The sequence below is a fragment of the Orycteropus afer genome, unplaced genomic scaffold, assembly GCF_000298275.1.
Source record: "Orycteropus afer afer isolate SDZICR_OR568_19922 unplaced genomic scaffold, OryAfe1.0 scaffold00923, whole genome shotgun sequence".
In the NCBI taxonomy this organism is placed as follows: domain Eukaryota; kingdom Metazoa; phylum Chordata; class Mammalia; order Tubulidentata; family Orycteropodidae; genus Orycteropus; species Orycteropus afer.
In genome coordinates, this window is record NW_006922510.1 from 461,014 (window position 1) to 467,866 (window position 6,853).

At 35.2% G+C, this 6,853-nt stretch overlaps 2 pseudogenes; both read left to right on the forward strand.

The window, feature by feature from the left end:
• The first annotated feature begins 1,408 nt into the window (after window positions 1-1,408).
• On the forward strand, window positions 1,409-2,341 carry LOC103212343 (annotated as a pseudogene).
• A 68-nt stretch (window positions 2,342-2,409) lies between these two features.
• LOC103212344 lies at window positions 2,410-6,508 on the forward strand (annotated as a pseudogene).
• Window positions 6,509-6,853: the final 345 nt, after the last annotated feature.

Below are 6,853 nucleotides of genomic sequence, written 5' to 3' on the forward strand. Positions count from 1 at the left end.
CTGTTAAATGAGAGATTGACGGTGCTAAGAACTTTATGACTTTCAGGTAAACCATGAGACTCTGTCAGTGTTCCTGCCCTGTCTTGGTGAGTGGGAGCTGGGTGCATAGTCACAGCCAACTCTGCTGCACCTCGGAAAGAAAACACAGTAAGGTAAACAACAGAGTGAAACTGCTCCTAAGACAAGTAAAGTGAGTATCTAAAGGCAAAGGTTTTTCTACCATTGATATAAGGAAAGTTCAAGAGACTGAACATGTATCAGAAATATTTGAGTCTTTTCCAATGTAATTAATGATTAAGGCCTGGGAAAATTTGGTGGAGAACTTATCACAAATTCAGAATCCAAATGTTCTTGTGTCCTGGATTCAACATCTTATTTATTACTAGTAAAAGAGCAATGATGAAGATAAAATAATTCATTTGACTAGAAGATCAGTGACTAGAAGGCGAGGAAGAGAAGGCTGTTATCACTTCATGTCAGCATTAAATGTTATGCACAAAGTCAGAAAGAAAAATGCTTACATATATTGAGAATTAAGGTGGAGTGTGTAGAGGAGAGCAAGAGCTGGTCATAAGAATAGAATGCACTTGTCCTAAAAGCAAACCAACAAGCAAAAATCTTATTTTGGAGCAAAGACCTAAAGGTCTGCTTTAAAATCTATATAAACTCACTGCAATCAAGTCAATTCCAACTCAGGACAGTATAGAACTGCCCAATAGGGTTTCCAAGGCTATAAATGCTTAGGTAAACAGACTGCCAAAATTTGTCCCATGCAGTGGCTGTGGTATAGAACTGCCTACCTTTTAGTTACCAGCTGAATGAATACCTTAACCACGCACTACCAGAGAATCTATATGAACCACAAAAAAAATCAAACCCACTGCCATCCAGTCAATTCTGACTCATAGCAACCCTCATTGGGTTTCCAAGGTGGTAAAACTTTATGAAAGTAGATTGCCCCATCTTTCTTCCTCAGAGTGGCTAGTGGGTTTGAACTGCCAACCTTTGGCTTAGCAGTCAAATGTCTTAGGCAACATGCCACTAGAGATCCTAAGAGAGTCTATGTAGTGAGCAAAAATTACCTATTAGGTTAGCATTGTTTAGAGACAGAGAGAAAATAAAGATCCAAATATCAAGAAAGACATGAAAGCAAAAGTAAAAGTCTGTGATTTAGTTTGTGAATAGAGAAGAATTCTTGACAAAGGACATTATTGTTACTCATAAAACATTTACCTCATCAACAGTCTATATTAGTCACATGGGAAAATTCTAAGTAGAAGATGGAAGTGAAACATTAAATAATAATAATAATAATAATAATGAATAAGAAAAGCCTGAATATAGTGAGCTTCTGAACATCTAAAATTATCTATAAGAAAACATCTTTGATTATCACTTACGGATTGGCATGGGTCAGAAGTCAGTGATGAGGAACGGGACACTAACCACATTCATTCTGCTGGGACTGACTGATGACCCTCAGCTGCAGGGTCTGATCTTTGTCTTTCTCTTTCTCACCTACATGTTGAGTGCAACCGGCAACCTGACCATCATCACACTCACCTTTGTGGATTCTCACCTGAAAACACCTATGTACTTTTTCTTTAAAAATGTTTCCTTTTTGGAGATCTCTTTCACCTCTGCTTGTATTCCTAGATATCTGTATAACACAGCAACAGGTGACAAGGTCATTACCTATAATGCTTGTGTTATCTGAGTGTTTTTTACTGACCTCTGTGGAGGAACAGAGTTTTTCCTCCTGGGTGCCATGTCTTATGACCGTTATGTGGCCATCTGCAAACCCTTGCATTACATGACCATCATAAGCAGCAGGGTCTGCAGGATTCTCATTATCTCTAGCTGGATGGCTGGCTTATGTGTAATAATCCCACCCCTGAGCCTGGGTTTAAATCTGGAATTTTGTGATTCTTTCATGACTGATCATATTGCCTGTGATGCATTTCCCCTTGTGAAAATCTCCTGCTCAGACACATGGTTTATGGAACAGACAGTTATCATCTGTGCTGTGCTGACCCTGAATATGACTCTTACTTGTGTCGTTCTGTCATACAGTAGCATCATCAGGACAATATTTTGATTCCCTTCTGTGTAGCAAAGGAAAAAGGCCTTTTCAACCTGTTCTTCCCACATGGTTGTAGTTTCCATCACCTATGGCATGTGCATTTTCATCTACATGAATCCCACAGCTAAGGAAGAAGTGACTGTTAATAAAATGGTTTCATTGCTTATATCTTCTGTTTCACCTACTTTGAATCCATTTATTTACACCCTGAGGAACAATCAAGTTAAGAATCAAAAGTCTTGCATTGCTCTCAACTAACTAAAAGGAAACAATATTTTTAAAAACTTGATATATATGATTGTATAAAACCATGATCATATGCCAAAATGATCGATGCCATTTTTAAAGTCTTAGAATCTTAAAATTCATTCTTAAAAGAACAAAATCTGAATTGACTTGAAATAAAATTAATATTCACCATTGAACTAATTACAATAGCAAATCTTATTGTTTTTATGACATTATACAATATGTATACATATGAAATAACATTTTGATCTATAATTTTCAGCTTTTTAAATTATTCTTACATATAAGCAAAACTATTAGCATAAAGGGGTTTTTGATAGAATGATTGATAACCATGAAAATGAGAAAATTACAAATTTAATTCATCCAATGCTTAAATAAAGAAAATAATCAAATCAATAATTTTATTAATAGTTAAAAATTAGAAAGAACTAAATTTATTGTGTAATAAATTAAGATGTATGTAAATATATAAAAGCATATTTTTGGTATACATTTAAAGGATGTAGTTGCATGTATTTATGTATTTGAGAATAATACCTATAATGTAGTGGGTGTATTTTAAGAAATAAAACTTGGAATGATAAGATGTATAACATAAGCATAAGCTTTATGTAATTGTATAAACTTCTCATTTTGCTTATCTGATTGAAATTGTCCACTGATAATAAAGGATCAATATATTATGATAAAGGATTATAGTCATATAACAAAGAATATAAAATACTACACATGCTTTAATAGATGTCAATTTTTTTAAATTAACTCTGTTATTTGAAAATTATAGTTATTTTCCTTCCATGTGTCTGTTACTCTCTATTCTTCCTTCCTCCAAGGACACAGTCCCTCTGAATCCTGTTGCTTGTTTTTTTTTTTCTCAAATTTTATTACTCAGAAAATGTATTAATGACTCATGCTTGTAGGTCACCAGGGACACTTAAAAAAAAATTGTGGCATGTTCAGCACTTTCTTCTTTTTTAAGAAAGGTTGTACTTGTCATTATAAAATCATTTCTTACTCACATGATTTATTAGAATATCGTCTTCTCCAACAATGCATAGAGTTCCTGATACTATCGAATTCTTAGAGTGATTTGTTTTCTATTCAATGGCAGAGATAGTAAGAATATATTTGGGGGCTGATAATAGCACTAAGCCCATTTTGAAGAAGTCTACCCAATTTGTTGTGGATGAAAATTGCTGGGAGTTCTACTATTGCTGAACCTGCCACTCGATGTAAAGACATAAGGGTCTTTATAAAAATATCACTTTTCACATTGCAGTGTTAGTACTGCTATTTATATACAAACAGAAACTCTGATTTACTAACAGAACAGTAAGTATGATAAAGTCTGTCTCTTTGATTGTAATTCCCTTTGTAGTAGCTAGGTCATATTATTCTCAAGAAAATGAAATGGCCTTCAAGGATAATTCATATTTTTTCTATGTATCTAAGATATGAAATGCCATTTTTTAGAATGAATTTCTCTTGTGTAGATATCTGTCCCTGTTTGGGAGATTTTTATGCATAAATAACTGTACATTTAACTTAATATAAAAATATCAATGGGAACTCAAGCTATATACACAACCAAAATTAAAAATTAAGTGCCTTTGTATTTGTTGAATCATGTCCCAATACTCCTTCACCCAAAACAAAGAATACATATCCTCTGAAGTTACAGCATCTCATTACAGATTCCTGTGCTCATTTTGAAAATTTGACTGAAAGGAAGATTATACAGAAATCAGTAGTTAAACTTTACTGTCAAACTGTATATGACCTTCAGTATATTGTAAATTGTTGATTCAACAACACTCAACACCATCTACAACAATACCTTGTGGAAAAAGAAAGAAAGATATTTTGATGATTGAAAAATATTCAGAATTTAAAAGTTTGATTATGGTTTCACAGTGATGCACAAGTTACCCAAGAAATTTTGAGAAAATATTGGTGAAAGAGAGGTGGATTGTAAAAAAAAACTTTGCTACATCTCAATATTATATCTTGTATTTTTATGCAAATATTGTGCACCTGCCTTCTATGTTTGCCACCAGCAACCTCCCTCTGCAAGGTATTTTCATACCACTGTGCTATTTGTTTTCATGTTGCTGTAAAAAAATTAGCATAGTGCTTACAAAAATACCTGGGGGTGGGTGTGGAGAGGGTGTGGTTGTCAAACAAACGTAGAGGGATTTGAATCCTTTGAGTAAATATATGGTAAATAGTTGACAGTTGCTAAATGAGAGGTTAGAATCAAAAAAATAATTCTAATTTTAAGGTAAATTACCAGCCTTGGTCAGTGTGTCCTGCATCTCAGTGATAACTGTGAACAGGCACAGCTAACTGTGGGCTTACTATACTAAGGACACAGCAAGTTAAGCAATAAAGTGAAACTGCTTACAAAACAAATAAATTGCATACACAGGGGAAAACTTTCTCTACTCATTGATGTCAGAAAACTTCAAGCCTTGACATATGGATTACATATTGAACACCTTTGAGTTCTTACTGTTGAAATTAATGGTGGAACCACAATATAAATCCATGGAGTAAATTATCACAAACTCAGAACCTAAAGATTTTTGACTTCTGACTTCAGTATCTTATCATTAAGCAAAAGTGTCAGAAGTGGAGATACAAATAATTCATTCGAGTGGAAGGTCAAGGAGGGAAGAGAAAGTAGTCATAATTTTGTCAGCCAAGGATGTAATGCACACATACAGAAGAGGTAATACACATAAACTGAAAAGAGCTAGGTTGTGTTCAGTGGAGAACAGGACTTGGGGTTGTTGAGAGGAATGAAACACATTTGTCTTAAAAGCAAAGCAACAAACAAACTCTTTTTTTTTTAAATAAGGATCTCAAGCTCTGCTCTAGAGTCTGATTAGTGAGACTGAGTTATATATTAGCATTGGCATTGTTCAAAAACAAAGAAAAAGACCCAAATGTCAAGAAAGAACATAAAGGCAATGGTGAAATTATTTGACTTAGTTTGGGAAAAGGGAAGAATGCTTGAGTGTCTAAGGCCATTATTGCTACCCATAAAATTCTACCTCATTAACAATCTATTTCAGTCACATGGGAAACTCCCAAGCAGAGGATAAAGGTGAAACATTAAAAGAAAAAAAAGTCATGAACAATAAAAGCCTGAATATGTTGAGTTTTTGAGCATTTAAAATAATCTGTAAGAAAATCTCTCTCTTTATCACATATGGATTGGAGAGAAGTCAGAAGTCAGTAACGAGAAACGGGACAGTAACCACATTCATTCTGCTGGGACTGACTGATGACCCTCAGCTGCAGGTTCTGATCTTTGTCTTTCTCTTTCTCACCTACACGTTGAGTGTAACTGGGAACCTGACCATCATCACACTCACCTTTGTGGATTCTCACCTGAAAACAACTATGTACTTTTTCTTAAAAAAAAAAAATTCCTTTTTGGAGATCTCTTTCACCTTTGCTTGTATTCCTAGATACCTGTATAACACAGCAACAGGTGACAAGGTCATTACCTATAACGCTTGTATGATGCAAGTGTTCTTTCTTGACCTCTGTGCAGTGACAGAGTTTTTCCTCCTGGCTGCCATGTCCTATGACCGTTATGTGGTCATCTGCAAACCCTTGCATTATGTGACCATCATGAGCAGCAGGGTCTGCAGGATTCTCATTATCTCTAGCTGGATGGCTGGTTTGTAGGTAATAATCCCAGCCCTGAGCCTGGGTTTAAATCTGGAATTTTGGGACTCTAACCTAATTGACCATTTTAGTTGTGATGCATCTCCCCTTGTGAAAATCTCCTGCTCAGACACATGGTTTATGGAACAGACAGTTATCATCTGTGCTGTGCTGATCCTGAATGTGACTCTTACTTGTGTAGTTCTGTCATACGGTAGCATCATCAGGACAATATTTCTATTCCCTTCTGTGCAGCAAAGGAAAAAGGCCATTTCAACCTGTTCTTCCCACATGATTGTGGTTTCCATCGCCTATGGCACGTACATTTTCATCTACATGAATCCCTCAGCTAAGGAAGAAGTGACTATTAATAAAATGGTTTCATTGATTATATCTTCTGTTTCACCTACTTTGAATCCATTTATTTATACCTTGAGGAACAATCAAGTTAAAAAAGCCTTCAAGGGTTCATTTAAAAAAAATTGCATTGCCAAATCAAAACAACAATGAGATATCATCTTGCTCCAACACTAATAGCAAAGTTCAACAAGACAGAAAATAACAAATGCTGGCGAGGTTGTGGAGAGATCGGGACTCTCATACATTGCTGGTGGGACTGTAAAATGGTACAACTATTGTGGAAAGCAGTATGGCGATTCCTTCAAAAGTTGGAATTAGAAATACCATTTGACCCAGATATGCCATTGCTAGGTATATACCCTAAAGACGTGAGAGCCATGACAAGAACTGATATATGCACACCCATGTTCAGCACAGCACTATTTACAATAGCCAAAAGATGGAAACAAGCTGTGTGTCCATCAACTGAGGAATGGATAA